The sequence below is a fragment of the Eulemur rufifrons genome, chromosome 29, assembly GCF_041146395.1.
Source record: "Eulemur rufifrons isolate Redbay chromosome 29, OSU_ERuf_1, whole genome shotgun sequence".
In the NCBI taxonomy this organism is placed as follows: domain Eukaryota; kingdom Metazoa; phylum Chordata; class Mammalia; order Primates; family Lemuridae; genus Eulemur; species Eulemur rufifrons.
Genome location: NC_091011.1, coordinates 23243719 through 23262500, shown reverse-complemented (window position 1 = coordinate 23262500; position 18782 = coordinate 23243719).

The window sequence follows — 18782 nt, the reverse complement described above, 5'->3', positions numbered from 1 at the left end:
TTGGAATTTTTTTTTTTTTTTTTTTTGAGACAGGGTCTTGCTCTGTTGCCCAGGCTAGAGTGCAGTGGCATCAGCCTAGCTCACTGAAACCTCAAACTCCTGGGATCAAGCAATCCTCCTGCTTCAGCCTCCCAAGTAGCTGGGACTACAGGTGCATGCCACCTAGCTAATTTTTCTATTTTTTATAAAGACAGGGTCTCACTATGTTGCCCAGGCTGGTCTCGAATTCCTGGCCTCAAGTGATCCTCCTGCCTTGGCCTCTCAAAGTGCTAGGATTACAGGTGAGAGCCACCATGCCCAGCCTCTAATTTGAGATTTTTTTTTATGGTAGAACAGACAAGACTTGGTGAGGGACTGGCTATGTGATTCCATGTTTACCAAACAACCTTCCAATTATAATTTGCCTTCTTAGTACATTTTCCTTCAGAGAAGGAAGCGCTGATCAGGAAACACAGGTGTCTGATTTTCCTGCTAATCCTGGTTTTCTTCCCTGAGATTTCATACCTGTATCTAAGAGGGTTGGGTCACTTTTTCACTGAGCGCCTAGACTATATCTTGAAACACTCTGAGCTGGTCTCAGCCCTGTTTTGACATGTGGGCTGAGAAGTGGAGGAAGAGGAGCTGAGCAACACAGAAGAAGAAAGCAGACCACAACCAAAGCAGAGAAGGGAGGTAGAGAAAAAGTCCTGAACACATTCCAGCGCCTGCTTCAGCTGCTACCAAGGCCCAGTCGAATTTTTTACGATTCACAGACACTTTCCTAAGTCTTATACTCCAGACCATACTGGTAATGAAATAAAGGATTCTTACTAAATGCATATAGTTTATGTGGAAAGCAGTATATTTAATCCCAAACAATATTTTAGAGTGTATCTTCTAGCTCTTAAAGTATTTTGTTAAGCCTGCAGTAAAGTCAATATATATTGCATATACATATATGATCTAGAATATAGAGAAATGATCATTTATTATATATGGTCCCAGGTTATACAGGCAGTATGAAGTAATATTAACCTTCAACAACTGTGAGGATGTGGAATAAACAGCTATTGAGAAAGAATTCTATTCACTGCCTAAAACCTGAAATAAGTTACCTTTGACTCATCTCTCCTGACACCCCATCTGCGGTCAGTCAGTGAGGTGTGCGCCTCTCCCTCTGCCCCACCTTCCTCCCATCGCTGCCCTCCCACCCTCTCCCTGCCAGGTCGTCTCATGGTTGGATTGCGCCCACACCTCCCCCTGGTGGTCTCTCTGACCCTGCTTTTCTGTGGGGCTGGGGGAAGAGGTGCAGGGGGCACAAGGAGAGGGCGCAAATCACATAAGGACGGCACAGAGGTGGCTTTGGGGAATGGCTTCAATTTCAGCAGAGCAAGGGGTTGATATTAGGAAATGGGAGGCAAGTCTGGAAGGAAACTAGCACAGTTTATGGGAGGGCCTTAACATTTTGCGTCAAAAAGTTCAGACTATTTGGTGGTCGAAGGATCAGGATTTTTGACTTTTGAGCAGGGGTCCCCTTCTGCACCTTTGGAAAATCAACCTTGTGACTGTGTTTAGGATGGCTTGAGAGAGGGTAGGATAGGGAGACAGCAGAGTGCTGGATACAAACAAGTTCATTGCAATAGGCAAGATCTTAACAGCCCGAGCCAGGGATGGAAGCAAAGAGATGGAAGGGAGTGAAGACATACTATTTAAATTTGATTTTATCATCTCACTCTATTTGGTAAAAACCTGTAGAGGCTGTCTTTTGTTCATTACTTTATTCAATCTCTGTGCAAGCACTGTGTTATCTGATTCTACTCTGTCCGGCCAGTCTGATTACTCAGTAGATGGTAAATCCTTTGGAGGCAGGGACCACACCTTCTATTTCTATATATCCGCAGTGCTTACCACAGCATAGATGAATAAGAAATATCTGCTGATCAATTGAGCCAGACACAGAATCTCCCCTACATCACACAGGCTCCCAAATCCTTTTTTGTCTATGATTTTCCAGCGTTCCTTGATTTACTAAGAGACACTTGGTTCTGATTAAAGATTTAGAAATTTATGCTAATGCTTTAGCATATTAGGAGCACATTTTGTTAGCCATGGTAGTATTCGCATATACATCTCCCGCCAGCTTATGGTCTGCCACGTGGCAGGGAAGCATGCCAAAATATATGGAAGCAGGAATGTTCTGGGGAAAAATGATGTATTGAAATTCCAGTAGGCAACAATTTCTAGGATGTTTGACAGATAATCTGTATTCTTGTTTTGAGAATAACCTCGAAAAGTAGTTCCAATGTAGTTTATTGTTTAGTGCTTAATAAATGGTCTGCTTTGATATATCTATATCTGTATCTCCATTTATATCTGTAGCTACACACTTCGTTTTGTTTTTGTTTTTGTTTGAGACAGGGTCTCACTCTGTCACCCAGGCTAGAGTGTAGTGGTGCCATCATAGCTCACTATAACCTCAAACTCCTGGGCTCAAGCGATCCTCCTGCCTCAGCCTCCTGAGTAGCTGGGACTACAGGTGTGTGCCACCACACCCAGCTAATTTTTCTATTTTTTTGTAGAGATGTTGCCCAGGCTGGTCTAGAACTCCCGGCCTCAAGTGGTCCTCCCGCCTTGGCCTCCCAATGTGCTGGGATTACAGGAATGAGCCACCGTGCCTGGCCTATAACTATACACTTTGGAAAGGCATATACTTGTCCCAAAGACCACCAGGATAGCTAAATAATAGGAAGGAGAGATTTATTGGCGATATCAGTTTGCAAACTGAGAAGAAACAGTCTCCAGCATGTGCCAAAGGTGCTCTCTCTTCGAAGAGGGGAAGAACAGGCTGGGTTCTGTGCCTTACAAGGCCTGTATCACTCAATAGTCACACGTAATCAGCAGGTTTGGCGGAAAGCTGTACATATTTATGAGGAGAGCCGAGGACATGTGCAATGAGTAAACATATATGTAATAAACATCGCATGTTCAATCTGGGATGACGTTTTAGCATTAAAATGAGGTGGAATTTGCCTTCTTACTTCAAAGGTGACCCATAGGACACAAAGACAGTTTGTGCCAGCCTTCGTAAGCCGGCTGGAACTGGCTTAATGTCTGCAGCTGCTTATCAGAGAAGAATGTATGGCTGGTCCCCTGTCCAGTCAGAGTTGTAGTGGTCTGGGTTGTAAATAAGTCTGATAGCGCCTGTTGTTAGGGAGGTTAGAGCTGTAGGAATTTAGAAATTTGCCATGCCAGCCAGGCCCTCAAACCTGACCCATAGGTGATTTTGTTTCCTTAACCTTAGGCTAAATCTTAGTTGATAAAGGAATGTCTATTTTGGTCACTCAGATCACAAAGTAAACTATTAACGATGATTGTCTGTGGGAAGGGAAATGGAATTGGAGAGGTGGGAAGAAGGGGAGGAGGTGGAACAAAAAGCTTTCATTTTAAATTCTGTATTCTTTTGTATTTTTTCTGTACTTATGTGCATGTATTTTTGTATTACTTTCATCACTTTAAAATACTCATGCTATTAAAATACATATATTATTAACATTTGGAACAAAAATTCCTATCTTATGGAATTTTGGGTCAATATCTAGAGATCTCATGACAGGAGAATAAAAAGAGGGTGATGACTAAATAAATTGCCCGAAGAGGAAACAGACACAGCAAAGACATTCTCAAGTAGTCCTGCCTCTCAACACATCAATCAGATAATTAGGCCAGATCAAATCAATCTCGCTGCTGGAAAAATATAGTCTCGCCCTGAGAGGCCTGAAGCTACAGAACCTCCTGCTGCCTTTGTGGCTGTTCCCTCTTGACCCGCTCAGATGTCAGCAAATACAAGAAGAGGAATTTTCCCAGTCTGGTTTAGAAGGCCACACGTGTGTTCTAGGACAATGACCTGCTAGATCCCACTGCCAACCTTAATAGTCACTTCTGCAAAGTTCTGGAAATACAGTTCAGCAATCTAGATCTATGTCATTTACCATAGCTATATTAAATTGAGATGTATCCATCCCAAGATTTACTACTGTTAATGTTAAAGTCTGACAAACTGCATCATAGTTAATATGTTCCTTTCTTCAGCTTATTATATTCACGATATCTACAACACCTTAAATGTAGTTGAAATTAAAATGGAAAAGAAAAACTTTGCTGCTTGTATCTACTGCCAGTAATAGCAGTAGTAACATTTTAAACTAGAAGGTAGATTTACTTAAAGGAAAATCCCAATGTTTCCCTTGGGTCTAGACCTCATTATTTTCTTCCTAGAAAGCAATTTAAACTCAGTAAATTCTTAATATTATGTATAATAATTAGATGAGAACCAAGAGTTCTCTTAATGCCCGTCCTAAAAAGAATGGCTTTGGCACGAAGCCTAGTTTAAGCATTAGGAAACATTTACGGAAAGTGATAACTATGCTTGAGTTCTCTGCTTAATTAACATACTTGGATTTCATGTTTTCAATATGTTCAACAACATTTAATCAATTATTAACTCTTCTTAGAGACATACACTCAAATGAAGAACTTTAATTAACTATTAAATAAAACCCTCTGAACGTTTCAAAATCTTTTCAGAAGAGCTGCCCTAGTGCTGGTATCAACCTTTTTATTGTTATTATTATTATTTTCTTCCTTTACGTGAATATAACATCTCCCAATAATAGAGCTACCAAAAGGCATCTCTACTTACCGTCTCTGTTAAACTTTGTTGGCTGAAAAGACAACAGAAACTCTGTATACCTGAGTAACAGAAACTAAATGGCTCACTAAAAATGAACAGTAATTCACAGGAGAAATAGGTATGTTTTGTGTGTAGAAAACAAACTTGCTTCGGCAAGTCATTCCCTAAGCTTCCCGAGGGCAATGCATTTTATATGCATCTTTTTCCAAATGCATTAAAAATTATGTCTCAAGCTAGCTAAATCATATGAACTCTTGATTTGCCTTAGGATGCCACAAAATTATAGTGGCAAACTTTATTTCTGTACCCGGCAATTCCACTCGTAGGTATAACCTCAAATAAATTGAAAACAAAATACTTGACTATGAATCTTCATGACAGCACTATTCACAATGGTGAAAAGGTAAAAAAAAAAAAAGTCCGAATGTCCATCAGTGGATGAATGGACAAATTGTGGTTTATACATACAATGGAATACGAATCAGCCATTCTAAAGAATGAAGTATGAATGCAATGTGGATGAACCTAAAAAAAATTATACTATTTGAAAGAAGCCAGACACAAAAGACCACATATCAGATGATTCCATTTATATGAAATATCCAGAATAGGTAAAGCCATAGAAACAGAAAGCTGATTGAGAGGTACCAGGGGCTGAGGAAGGAGGGAATGTTAGGGACAGATACAGGTTGACAGCGCTCCAAAACAAACTTTCACTTTTTATACTTACCACCTACAATAAAAGCTGCTTCTGTGGAAGTACTAAGTGTCTGTCATCACTCTGTCACACCCTACTTGTGATTTTCCCAAACAAAGAGCCAAGGAACTGAGACAACACCTCCCCAAAATCACACCTGACAGGAGTAGGGAGGTAGCTACTTAATGGGTGTGGGACTTTGTTTGGGGAGAGGAAAATATTCTAAAACTAGAAAGAAGTGGTGGTTTTTTTTTTGTTTTTTTTTTGTTTTTTTTTTGAGACAGAGTCTCACTCTGTTGCCCAGGCTAGAGTGAGTGCCGTGGCGTCAGCCCAGCTCGCAGCAACCTCAAACTCCTGAGCTCAAGGGATCCTCCTGTCTCAGCCTCCCGAGTAGCTGGGACTACAGGCATGCACCACCATGCCCGGCTAATTTTTTCTATATATATATTTTTAGCTGTCCATATAATTTCTTTTCTATTTTTAGTAGAGATGGGGTCTCGCTCTTGCTCAGGCTGGTTTTGAACTCCTGAGCTCAAACAATCCGCCCACCTCGGCCTCCCAGAGAGCTAGGATTACAGGCGTGAGCCACCGCGCCCGGCCAGAAGTGGTGGTTGTACAGCATTGTGAATGTGCTACGTGCCTGTCAATTGTTCACATTAAAATGAATAATTTTGTTATGTGCATTTCACCTCAATAAAAACAAAAATCTTTTATTTTCTAAGGTTTCTGATTAGTGTTCATGAGAAATAACAGAAGAGTGTTGGTAGATAACTAGGATATCAAGTTCCTTTGATTTGAAGCGGGGGTGATGAGTTCAAAAGATTTGACGCGTCTCCCTGACAGTCCCTATAAATACTGCCCTCAATAAATACGAGGCCCTTATTGTTTTGAAAGGGACGGTGCCAGAAGCCTTGCCCCCAGGAGGTGCTTGGTGGATGTTGTGGGAAGGGAAAATCAGCCCTCACTAACATGCTGCTCCTTGCCTGGACTTTTCTTGCAGTGTCCAGCGCTCCATTAGCAATTTGAGGTGTCCAAGGCCTGGCACAGTGGCTCACGCCTGTAATCCTAGCACTTTGGGAGGCCGATGGGAGGATCGCTTGAGGCCACGAATTTGAGACCAGCCTGAGCAACATAGCAAGATCCCATCTCTACAAAAAAACTAGAAAAATCAGCCATATGTGATGGCACACACCTACAGGTCCCAGCTACTCAGGAGGCTGAGGCAGGAAGATCAAATGGGCCCAGGAGTTTGAGATTGCAGTGAACTGTGATGATACCACTGCACTCTAGCCTGGAAAACAAGGTGAGACGATGTCTCAAAAAAAAAAAAAAAAAAAAAAATCAAAACCCAAAAATCCAGTTTGGGTGTTCAAGAATAACGATTATACTCAGACAGCAATATTTCCCAAAGTATAATCTGTGGGACACTGGTCCCACTGAATGGCCCTCAAACACAGCTTCTGAGGTCAAATGAGCTGGAAAACACTACATTCTATATTTCCCCTTGGAGATTCATAATGTACATCACCATATGAAGAAATCTGAGAGTGCCTATAGTAAGAAAACCTATGGGGCTCTGTTTAGTGTTTAGTCCTGAGTTTCCCAAGCCTCTTTGGTCACTGAAACCCTTTGATGTGCGAAGCACATTACTGAGAGTGTGGCAAATACTGCTCTGTGCTGACACACTGGCCTTGATTTGTTTAGAACGATTGTTCAGTTCTTGAAGAATCATATTCAGTAAAATCCTAAGTTATCCAGAAAACTGAAAACAAACAATAGTGTGTTAGCTAGAAAGGGAAGAGTTCCAAACCTTTGGAATGTTCTAGTGTGCCACTGACTGGCGTGGTGGGTGGTAACCTTTTATGACAGGGTAGACGCATAGAAATGTTGCATGGCTTTGCCGGTTAACACCTGATAATCAGTTTGAAACTGCAGAGCTATGTATAGTATAAAACATACCAACCAGCCTCTATTAAATGCAATAAGGGTTGCAACCTGGTGAAAATAAGAATCTGATTGCAAGGCCAAGAGCAAATGTGATAGAGCCCAGAATTCTTGATTAAACTGGAAAAACATTTGGTGCCTTGGCACTCTATTTCCGATCCATCTTACTTTGCTCCTTTTTGTTTCCTTTACGATTGTCAAAGTAGTTTACAGCCTTAATAGAACAGGTTAGACAACTTCATAGAAACTACCTAATTGGCATTGATAACAGTGGCAGGTCTTGCTAGGCCAGTAGCTTCTTGAAACAAAATGCTTCAGCTAACTCTTTAAAACATGTTAGTGTCAGTACTGATCCATGTTTCTTGCTGCAAATAAAAGTCCTTTCTAAATTCCAATTTAGAGAAATTTGGTGGCCTAGCAGACTCTATTCCCTAGTATAATGTGATTTTCCATGCTGTCATGCAATTAAGAATTTTCTCAGTATTTTTAATCACTAGTGAATTAATAATGACAAATTAGATTACTGCATTTGGCTGTTCCAAGTCCTTTTGCCATTTTAGTTTAGTGTGTACAATATCTGATGGTCCCCTGGACTGTGCAAAGTGAGCAAGTGACAGTAAACACAGGTCTGGTGTGAAGTAGGGGGTGTTTTCTGGGTTCTCAGCCAGGTATCAAAGAGGAAGGTTTAGAGGTAATAGGGAGACCAGTTTTAGGAAGAATACCTTCCACCTGGCTTAGAAATTACAGAGATTAAAAGATTCTCTTGGGAAGAACCTTAAAATATATCCTTTTTTTTTTTCTTGAATTAATTCCATCCACTCTGTCAAAAATGATCTCTCTTGCAGAGTTGTTTTGCATCTATCACTGCTTTGGAAACAAAAGCAAAAATAAATTCAAAAGCTTGAAACCCAACAAAATGCTAATAAATATTTATAACAGCAAGTTAGAATTAGACTGGAGTGACAAAAAGAATCTTGCTAACAGTAAGAGCTGCGAGTAGTTTTGGTCTGCCAGCAAAGACCTTTTCTACTTTCCTTTCCTGGAAAACTCTTATTTGTTCTTCAAGATGGTTCTCCTCTGTCAAACCATCCCTAACTTCCGGGTGGATATGGTCTTCTATATTTATAATATTTAATACTTGATCTATGCTTGTACTGTTGCACTAAAACAATTTTAATTATTTGTTTATGTGCCTCCTTCCCCTATTAGATTATGATGCCCAGAGAGGGCAGGAATTAGTATTTATTTAATACATATTTATTGAATGCTTACTATGCACTAGGCCATTTTGCTACTCCTTAAGACCACAACATTCATCTCTGTATTCCCCACGTTAGCACATGCCTGTCCCATTATGGAGGAGGCACTCAGTAATGAGTTGCTAAATAATTGAATAGCTGAGTGAGTGAAAAGATGAATGAATGAATGGCCCCTATTGTGTAAGGTACAAAGACAGCCTTTTTGCAGTGAAGTTTCAGTTTCCTAATTCGCAAACAGCATCAGTGCAAAGAGAAGTTAAGTTACTAAGGAGAGCAGGATTCAGCATTCTGTAGGCAGGTGCAGTGACTCAATTCCTGGTCGCCCTGTGGGGTTTAGAGAAACCAGGGCTATATAATTTCTTTAAAATAACTTTGGGAGAGGACAGTCCTGGCCTGGTCCCTTTTATGTGCTGGAGCTCCACCCTGTTCTGAGATAAATACTGAAGATTGATGGCTGGCCAGATCAGGAGAAATCTCAGGGCTCTCCCGCTATTAAATAATGACCAGAGTGGAGAGAGAGAGATAATGTGAGGGATGGTGTGGAGGGAGAGAGAGGTGGGGGGACTGGACCACAGAGGAAAGAATAATGCGAACTTGAGACATTTGAAAGACTGTGGGTTTCCCTTTTACTGCAATATGCCTGCTGCAGAACATATAAGCCTTGTTGATTTTTCTCTTCTAATACTTCCCTCTAATATTCTGTCCTCTTCATAAATAATGTGCCAGACTCTCTAGAGCTGTTGCAAATCATTTTTGGCAGCAGGGAGTACTTTTCCAAGATGAGCCTGAGCCATCCTCCGCCCTGAACTCGCTCATCAGCAGTTTGCTCACACAGGCGGTCTCTGGGGCGGGCTCAGACAGGCCACCCAGCCTCTTAATTCCACTCTTGAGATGAAGGCTCATTATGTGGAATCTGATCTATTAATAGTTCCATGAGCAACTGTGATTTTTGTGCTTGGGCTTAGCGTGAAGGCAGATAGGTTCAAAAGAAAACCATCAATGTTATTTGTGTTCCTGGGTAATTCACTTTCCCATTTCTGCACAGCTATCCCAAGCCCTTCCCCATCTCGCCAAGCCCCCTCATTGTCTGCAGGTAACATAGCTCATATTTTAATTTTACAGAGAAAATAGAAGCCACTAGGCATTGTGCCTTTTCTCCTTTTCATACCATGTATGTTTTCAGCTGTCATTCTCTGATTTCCTTCTGCCTCAGAGAAAGAGAATGTATTAGTTATCTGTTGCAGTACAGCAAATCTCCCCAAAACTTAGCAGCTTAAAAAGAACAAAGGTTTATTACCTTACAGTTTCTGTGAGTCAGAAATTTGGACATGGCTTAGCTGGGTGGTTCTGGCACCATCTTTCATGAGGTTGCAGCTAAGATGTCAGCTGGGGCTGTAGCCCTCTGAGAGCTGGCCCGGGACTGCGGATCACCTTGCAAGAAGGTGCACTCACCTGGCTGTCGGCAGGAGGCCTCAGTCACTCACCACATGGGCCTCCCCAGAAGGTGCTTGAATGTTCTAGTGGAATGTCAGCTGGCTTCCTCTAGACTGACTGACCCAAGAGAATGAGCATGGAAGAAGTCACGATGCCCTTTACAACTTACCACTCAGAAGCTGAACATTGTCACTTCCACCACATCTGTTAATTAGAGGTGAGTCACTAAGTATCACGTGCACTCAAAAGGAGGGGGATTAGGCTCTATCTTTTAAAAGAAGGAATATCAAAGAATTCGTGGACATCTTTTAAAACTACCACAGAAGGACTCCTCTTCCTTTTCAGGTTTAATTTCTCCACCTGCGAGCTTGATCCCACGGTTCCCACCATCTCAGTTTTTGAAACTGAGATGTCTTCAAATGCATGGTGCTTGGGATTTGATAAAAGAAAGTCTTTCACTTCTCTTTACATTTCATACTATGGCTCAGTTCTTTTTCCCAGAAACTCTCTACTCTTGTGCCATTGACATCCCTGTGGATAGGTTTCCCTCCTTCCTCTCTGATGCTCAACTCAGTCTTCTTCATTGGCTCCTCTTCCCCAGGCGACCTTCAGATGGTGGTATAGACAGAGTGGTAGTAATTCATCTTGTTCCTTTACAAACTCCTCGGTAATATACCACAAAACCTTCCCTACCACCTCTGTGCTGATAACTCTTCATTTCTGCTCCAGCCTCCACTTTTCTTTTTAATGAATTGCTTATCTCCTATGCATCCTACAGGTGCCACAAACTCTGCATGATCTACATCTTAACCCACTACCAGACTAAACTCTCGTCTTTATTGTGTCTTTGATGTTGGCATCACCGTTGTCAAAAAGTATCTAGGAGACATTTAGTTTTGTGTTTTTGTTTTTGTTTTTGTTTTTTCAGACAGGGTCTCACTCTGCCACCTGGGCTAGAGTGTAGTGGCATCATCATGGCTCACAGCAACCTCAAACTCCTGGGCTCAAGTGATCCTCCTGCCTCAGGCTCCCAAAGTGCTAGGATTACAGGCATGAGCCACCATGTCCCACCTTTAGTTTAGTTTAAAGCACAGCTCATATTTACTCATATATGAGGGACATCAATCATATATACATTGTTACCAAATAAACAAGGCAGGGTTTACAGAAGGAAAAACCTCAGTAGATGGAACAAAAGGAGATGTTTTGTTTTGTCCATGGGTGTGCTGACTGGTTAAAAACTGTCAGGGGGACAGTTTGGACCTGAGCAGATTGCATTATTATCAGCAAAGGCAATTTCAGTTATTCATCCCTTTTCCAAGAAATCTTGTGATTTCAGCTGTGCAGTAGGTAGTGGTATGTTCACATTTGGTATTGGCTGCTGAAGTCCTTCCTTTGGTATCTATACCTTAGTTAAGCTATGTCTTATTTCTGTCATTATAATTCCTCATTTCCCTCTTGTGGTCAAACTCAGATCCAAGAGGATCCAGGTTGACCACGGAGACTTTATTGTTGATTCGATATCATCCACTGGATACTGGCTTGAGATAATAGCTGATATGGTTTGGATATTTGTCTCCTCCAAATCTCATGTTGAAATTTGATCTCCAGTGTTGGAGGTGGGGTGGAGTGGGAAGTGTTTGTGTCATGGGGGCGGATCCCTCCTGAATGACTTGAGCCCTCTGGGTGGTAATGAGTGAGTTCTCTATTAGGTCACCAGAGAGCTGGTTGTTTAAAAAAGCCTGGCAGCACCTCCTCCCTCTCTTGCTCTTTCTCTTGCCATGTGACACGCCTGCTTCTTTGCCTTCTGCCTTGAGTGGAAGCTCCCTGCAGCCCTCACCAGAAGCAGATGCTGGCGCCATGCTTTTCATACAAATTGCAAAACCATGAGCCAAATAAACCTCTTTTCTTTAGAAATTAACCAGCCTCAGTTATTTCCTTTATAACAATGCAAAATGGACTAACAAAGTAGCTTGCAGGAACATTTAAGCAGCTGGATGTCAGACAGTAGAGGAACTCAAGGAGTATGAGGACAATCATAAATATAATTAAAAAAATTTTGAACCCACTTTGTATCCAGTTTCTAGTTGGCCTAGACCTAACCAGGAGAATAGTCTAATGTCTCTTTTTATCCCTGATATTCCTTTTATTCCTTTGAGGCTTTTGTAGATTTCAGGAATAGAAACTAATGGTTGGGGGCCCAAAGTTCAGTTAAGACATACTGACATGTTAGGAGGTCTCATTAGAAAGGCCCAAAACCAGATGGCAAATCCATCAGTTGGAAAAACAGCCACTGCAGGTGTTTGAGACAGGTGAATCAAGGAGTTCTCAGAGTTTATGGGAAAGAAGACAGCCAAAAAAGGGCAAAAAAGACTATGGCAGTCTTCCACAAAGGGAAAGAGTGGAAGTAAAAAAAGGAAGAAACAAATAATAAAATGTAAGTGATAATCATGGATCTTTCTCTGAAAGTCTTGTATAGAAACACCTCGTGTCATCTTCTTGATCTATAAATTCTTGGAGTGGCTGTCTATTTCTGGAGATGTGTGCACCTAAAGGTTATGCTAAACCTCACGGTTATACCTCTCTAGTGGGACTGAATGTCCAGATTGTAGAATCCTTGACATATTTACACTGGGAATCTTGAGTCTATGAGTATATACTCTAGAGTTTAAGACCAATGTTTGTGATTAAAAGTACTGGAGATAACTTTTCCATGGCTGGTATCCTGGAGACTTCTCAGTATACCCAGTCTCCTGTTTTATACCATAGAAGAATGTGTCTGATGTCTGTTTCAAAGTTCAGCCTGCACTTGTGGGGCATGTGACTGTGTATGTGCTATTAGTTTTGACAATAGCTGACAAGATTGGAATATAACAAAGCAAAGCCTATTGGAGAAGGAGTTCATCTGAGCCTCACAGGTCTTCCTGCGTGACTTTTATACAGTGAGAGTCTGAGGTTTTGTGGCGCACATCTCGTCATCCTTAGGGCAAAGGGTAGAACCTGAGGCCGAGAAAGGCTAAGTGCTTCCAAAAATTTGGACAGTTTTGATTTTGATGATATGTTGATTAAAATATTATTAGTTTGTTTTACCTTTCTAGAACTTTAGTGAAGATATAGACAATGAAGTTTCTGTTTTATCTGAAGATTCCTCATAGTTCTTTAAGTGTATGGTACTTGTAAAATGAGGTTCTTCATCCAAGTGGAAAAAACAAAATCCCAAGTTTTTTTGATATCAAAATGTTAACCTTTAGAAGAGGAAAAATTTTGTCCCAGTCAGAAAAATTGCAGGCTATTACCAGAACATTAAATCTCTGTCATTTGGGCAATAGACTATGAGCCCATTTTTAAGTGTTTCAGTGATTTTTGAAGTGAAATTCTAAGCCTTGATTTACCTTTACAATTTTTCTGTATTTTGATATTTATAGATAAGGGAAGTTTCAGTCACCTTTTGAGCCCAGGCGTAAAATTTCCCCACCCATGTTTTTGTATTTCGGACCAGTTCATTCTTAACATCTTAGATGTTTCCATGTAACAAATGTAGAAAGGTTTGGAATTGTACTTGGGCGCCACCCAGTGGCCATCTTGGGAAGCCCAACACTCAAAGCTGCGTGAGAGTTTTGGTTAAGTCAGATCATTGTATTCCAATTAGTTCTTCTGGATTGATTAAATCATATTAAGTAACTTGTCTTATAAAAAAAATCATGGAACAATCATTAAGGACTTTTTTGCAAAGTAAATAGATAGGACATTTTCCTTGAGCTTCAAAAGTATAATTTTCAGTATGTGCTCCAAATTTAAAAATGATTCTTCTTTCAGATGATTTGTCTCTAGGAAGTCACTCGTTCATTTTCCATTTTTGATTCAGGTGCCCAAGGAAGTTAGACATTCCATTTATTTCCATAACATGCCAAAATCTTGAACAACCCAATGGCCTATTTACTATCAGTAAGTGGCTGTGAATTCTTACATCTTTAACAGGTGGTATGCTCTTGTGAAGAGGCAGAGAGTTCAGAAGTTACAGCTTATGCAGCACAGAATGTACCTGGATTATTTTTAAGATAAGAACCATGGAAAAATATAGTACATCGGCATTGGCCAAGAGAGTCCCAGTCAGTATAGGGAACGGCTAGACAGGCTTAGGTTGCAGTGGGGCTTGACGGTTGCGTGGGAAGTAATGAAATAATGTCAGAGGTGAAAGGCGGGTGGCTCTTATGTATTGTTTTCAAGCAATAAGGTTTGGATGGCATGAGGGTGGTGAGTGAGAAGCGGAGCTAGAAGCATGCTGGCTGAGGCATCGACAAGCTTCACTGCCTCTGCTCAGCGAGAAACAAAGTGGATAAACCTATCAAAGCTACACAACAGGCTGGTGATGAGTTTTTAGCTTTTGCTTCAGCACTTTTAAAGCACAACCTGCATTTTCTGTACAACAACGGGAAGGGGCATAGCCTGGTCAGGTTGCCCAAAGTCAGGAGTTGCTATAATGTCTGCATAGGAAAGGGAAAAGCATATTTAACATCTGGATCCCAAGACAGGGGCTCTGGAACATGTGTTTTATGTAGCTCGTGTATTAATTGAAATGAGAAAAATATGAAAGAAACAAACATGTCTACTTATCTCTAGCACCCCCTACCAGGAGGCAAACACTGGTGTGACCCAGTAGCCATCCGAGGAGTGTCACTGCTGCAAAAGATGTTGTAAAAGTTTTGCTATTTTGTCTTTTGGAATTGAATATGGTAATTGCAAAATAGAGAAGAGTTATCAGATGAGATATGAACATAAAGATAAAAGCATAAGTAACGGGTGCCTAAAGATAAGAAAATTACTACAATCTTTGTCAGATGGACAATATTTTAAAATAAAAACAGGAACAAGCAAAAATAATTACTAAGAAACTTAACTTTTCAGAAGGGAAGAATTTTTGTTGAAAATCAATTTAAAAGGATGACAAAAACAAAACAAAATATATTCAAAGATCAGTCTTTTTCTGTGCTATCATTCATAAACTTTAACTCATTGATATGCCTTTGTATGTATACATTTAGACATACACATAAAGTTAAATGGTAAATTAGTAGCTTTCAACCTAGCTTTAAAAACACTCCTTATTATATAAAATAAAACGTATACCACATTGAACTTATAGCAACTGCCCTGAAAACCCAACAACACATATCCATCACCTTGTATATTTTATTTCTTTGCAACTATTATTTTAGTACCCATTTTCTTCTCACAATTTTTAACCAAAGAAACTAACTTCTGTTCCCCTTTAGGCACAGAGAAAACTAGGGGGTAACCGGGCACTATCTGACACACACAAGTAACTTGGCAAACCAGGGCTCTAAAATGACACCAGCTTGTGTACTATAAGAACACACTGCATATTCGTGCTGCTTTACGGGGCCAATAGTAACATGTAGCTAATATGACACAAACGCATTTGTACATCACTTACTAATTTCTTACCACGTATCCAGTTGCCTAAGCTAAAAGCCTAATCACCCTCGATTCTCCTCTTTCCCTCACTCCTTGCCTACCAGGTCCCTCAGTCCCACTAATTCTGTTTCCTCGCCACCTCTGACACCAGCCTCTCCCTTTCCCCCATCCTGCCCTAGTTCAGGTCCTTACCATCTGCAGCCCCTTCACTGGGTGCCCCATCCACTCACCCCATTGTTGTCAAAATTATCTTCATAAAACACTAAATGTTTTTCGTTCTTCTGTTTAGCAGCCTCGGTAGACTCCACGTTACCAATCGAACAAAACCCCGACTCCTTATTACTTTGGCACATGAGGTCCCTCCCCAGTGTCTGGCTCCTGCAGACACTGGCAGCCACATCACCAGCACTCCCCTACCCACCTGCCGTCCCCGGGATGCTGTCACCTGAGTGCCACTTCTCTGTACTACCCTCTGCCTGGATGCTCTCCCAACTTCTCCTCTGCAAGGAAACTTCCATTGTATTCGACCTATTCTGTGGAGCCTTCCCTGACTTGCCTGTCAAAGCAAGTCACTTCCCTACCTGTGTCCCCTAAAGTCTTGTCCTCAGTTCTGCTACCCAGCACTTGCCATGCGGTACTGCAGTTATTTGGCCGCGTCTCTCTCCCCCTGAGGTCTTTGTGCCCACCAGCACCTCTCTTCTGGGAGGCACGGAGAACCCGCGCAGTGGATGTTTGGTGAATGAACATGTCCTCGGCACAGGACACTTGGGTCAGCTGTTTGTCTCAGGGCACGTGCCAGTGCACAGACCACTACAGAGAGAGCTTGCAGTCTGGTGGCAGCTAAGAGAAGTAAGTGGGGACATCACAAACTGTACCGCAGGCAAAGAGGCATAGGAGGATGATAAACCAAATATTGCCGGGTTGGGGTTGGGGAGAACGATCCCTACAGATGACCTGAAGAGGTGGAGAGGACTTCACACTAGGAGCTGGGGACAGGTGACGGTAGGGAAGGGGCAGCAAAATAGCTGTCTACAAGTTTGATGTCAGAAAACGTCAACTGAGTTAAATAATCTTCAATGGCACCTGCTATTTCTGAAACTGAAAGTCAAGAATGATGAGAATGTTATAAAGGGGTTTGTCCTCTGGGAATTCCCACCATTTCCACAGTCGAGGGACCCCAGGCCTTGAGTGCGTCCTTTTGCCCTCAGGGTGGACTTCTCTTTCGACAGGGTTGTTCTCATTAAGGCTCGGAGTTGTGCCACGCTGCAGTGGTGGCTTCCCCGATGCCACCTGCTTCTTCCAGCTTTTGGCTTGGGTAGTGGTCACGCCTGGAACTTCTGGGCCACCTCCCCCTCGATCTGATATCTCAAGGGTCACACTGGCTGAGCAGAGGGAGGTGTGAGGCTGTGAGGGCCCCACTTCCCTTTGCTGTCCCTCCCTCCGTGCTCCTAAAATGCCAGCATCACCAGACTGTCAGGGTGAAATGCTTGAAGCTGTGTCAATGAGCAGGCTAATGCACAAATGCACAAGGAGCAGACCATGTACAAAAATAGAACCCTGACCCACAGTCTGCAGCCATCAGCCCAGCAAGCTAACCCACTGTCTACAGTGGCCAGCCCAGGCCACTGGTCAAACTCGTGGGGGGTCCAACCACTATCTCTAGGAGCCAGGCTAGGAAGTCAAACAGCAACCCTTGTAACAACCTGCCCCAAACAGCCGGGGCTCAGTTAATAACTAACTGCCAGCTTCCCATGTTTTTGCCCCTGCTTCCAGCTTAGGGCCAACCAGAGAAAGCCAAATATGCCCCTAACCAATCCCACAGGGGGCCCTGCTCCTGGCTACCCACTTCCAGCGTCCCCACACGCACTGCCTGCAATCAGGGCACACCTGAAGCCGTCCCTTCCTTCCGTCATGGAGTGTTCCCGCTCTTCAGCCTGCCTTTGAGTCTCTCCCAAAACACAAGCGATGGTGCCTGACTGCCTTGTGACAGCAGGCTCTCAATGTAAGCCTTTGTGTGATCTCATTGGGGTCGTCTTCATTTATTTCCACAGTAGAAAAAGTTCCTTTAAACTGGATGCTAGATATGTTCCCAGGATCAAAGGAGGAAAAATGTTGAACACTTGGTAAGAGTTTTCTCGTGGGCATAACTTGTTTTAGCCGTGCTTGAGTTTCTCAGATTTGATCCTCCTCTTCGACTCCACGGGCTGTGCTAAGGAAGCACGTAGCCGTGCCGCACAGGCTGCTCTTGTCCTGGTACCTCTACCCTGGACAGCTCAGTGGAGCTGGACGATCCACAGAAATCCCTTTCCCCGAGGGTGATTTTAGTTTAGAATCATGTCACCAAGGAGCTCCAGCAGAGGAGACCACGTGGGCCTGGGCACCCCTCCTCGCTCTCTCATGGGGCAAGGTGATGTCACGGCCCCTCCTTTTCCCTGCGGGGACAGATCCTGGGCAGAATCCCCCGCCCCCCGACCCCAGCTCACGTGGATAGGCAATGCTCAGGGACGGTATAGCAGGAACCCGTGTCAAGGAAGAGGAACATTTTTCTAAAGCAGCATAATTGGGGAAAAAAGTTCTCTTCCCCCCTACCCAAATCCTTCTTTCCACGTAATTGGAAAAAAACTCTCTTCCCTCTACCTTACCTTTTCCTGCAGTGCCCAACCCTGTCCTGGGTCTTCCTGTCCATGAGTATGGAGTCTTTGTTGTCCCCTCCAAACTGCCAGCCCCCTCGCTCTGGCACCTTCACCGAGGACACGGAGAATCAGCAGGAGCTTGGAAAGTTGGTTTTCATTTCCAGTTCATATTCTTAGGCCTAGCTGTGTCTTCTCACCAACTAAGAAGAAAATGAGACTATACAGATATCCTCTCTCTTATCCAGAGCAAACCTCCGGGGAGGAAATGGGGTGCAGGGGGAGAGAGGAAGACGAGGGAGAGTTTTTCTACTCAAACTTATGTGGGAAGATATGATTTGAACTATTTAAATATTGCGGCTTTATAAGTTTTAAAATTGTGATAAAATACACATAATATTTACCATCTTAACCGTTTCTAAGTGTGCAGCTCAGTAGTGTTAGTACATCCGTGTTGTGCAATGTGATGATCACCTTCCAACTGCAGAACTCTTTGCAGCTTACAAAACTGAAGTTCTGTGCCCATTAAATAACAACTCTGCATTCTCCTCCCCACCCAGCCCTGGCAACCGCCATTGTGCTTTCTGTCTCCATGAATTTGACTACTATAGGTACTGCGTATAAGAGAAATCATGTAGTATTTGTCTTACTGTGACGGGATTATTTCACTTAGCACAATGTCCTCAAGGTTCATCCATGTTGTAGTATGTACC